The 1,250-nt window shown below is 36.7% G+C and overlaps 1 non-coding gene across 1 annotated transcript; it reads right to left on the bottom strand.

The window, feature by feature from the left end:
- Positions 1 to 292: 292 nt before the first annotated feature.
- On the bottom strand, positions 293 to 399 carry LOC136234538 (small nucleolar RNA R71). The gene has a single exon (XR_010691409.1). It is a non-coding gene; the product is annotated as a small nucleolar RNA R71 (small nucleolar RNA).
- Between the last annotated feature and the right edge of the window lie 851 nt (positions 400 to 1,250).

Below are 1,250 nucleotides of genomic sequence, written 5' to 3'. Positions count from 1 at the left end.
AAACCAATTTGAAATTAAGCCAGCATTGCTTAATATGTTGCAAAATAATGTAACATTTTATGGGTTACCTAACGAAAATCCTAATACCCACTTGACAAATTTCCTTGAAATTTGTGACATTTTTAAAATAAATGATGTGACTGTCGAAGCAATCAAACTTCGTCTCTTTCCTTTCACTTTGAAGGACAGAGCCAAAGAGTGGTTAACTTCTATGCCAGGCGCAACATTCGAAACTTGGGACCAACTTGCCTAAGCATTTTTATCAAAATATTTTCCTTTAGCAAAAACCGCAAGAGTCATAAAAGAGTTAACATCTTTTTCTCAAAATGATAACGAAACTCTTTATGAGGCTTGGGAACGTTTTAAAGAACTTCAGCATTTATGCCCACATCACCAATTGCCCGATGCACTTTTAATGCAAACATTTTATAATGGATTAAATCCTACAACTAGAGGTTCATTAGATGCTATGTCGGGAGGGCTATTTATGAAGAATACATCTGCCCAAGCAAGAGAACTTTTGGAGGAAATGGCAATCAACAGCAGTATATGGCCCGCAGATCGTGGACATATACCGGTGGCAAAACCATCATCCTCAACCACATCATCGGTTAAAGGTATAGTGAATCTTGATCGAGGTGCGATGTTACAAGCCCAATTTTCTGCCTTATCGCACAAAATTGATAGGTTTATGGCACCATGCGATTCTAACGGTAATCCAATCCAAACGGATGTGGATTATGAAGGTATGAGTGAGATCGAACAGGTAAATTTTGTCCAAGGGCAAAACCAAACTAATAATCCTTATTCTAATACCTATAATCCTGGATGGAGGAATCATCCTAACTTTAACTGGAGAGATAATAATAATGTCAATGCTAATCAAAATCGTACCAATAATTATCAAAATCAATCAAGAGATACGATTAGCACTTTATCTTCTAAAATCGACAAATTTATAGATGTTATCGGTGGAAAAATAAGTAATCACGACAATGGTTTTAAACGGATCGAAAATAAATTCGATCAGCTTATTAAAAACCACTCATCTAGCATCCATAATTTGGAGGTTCAAATTGGACAAATTGCTAAATCAATTCCATCCCGAAAAGAGGGAAGTCTTCCCAGCCATATGGAAGAAAATCCGAAAGAGCATGTAAAGGCTATCACTCTTCGTTCAGGGAAAAATTACTTAGGTCCGGAAATGCCCGGAGATTCGACTTTACCAGGAACTGATTTACCAAAATCCA

This window comes from Euphorbia lathyris, chromosome 6 (assembly GCF_963576675.1).
Source record: "Euphorbia lathyris chromosome 6, ddEupLath1.1, whole genome shotgun sequence".
Classification (NCBI taxonomy): Eukaryota; Viridiplantae; Streptophyta; class Magnoliopsida; order Malpighiales; family Euphorbiaceae; genus Euphorbia; species Euphorbia lathyris.
The sequence above is the reverse complement of the archived record's forward strand: the minus strand, read 5'-3'. Positions and strand labels throughout refer to the sequence as shown.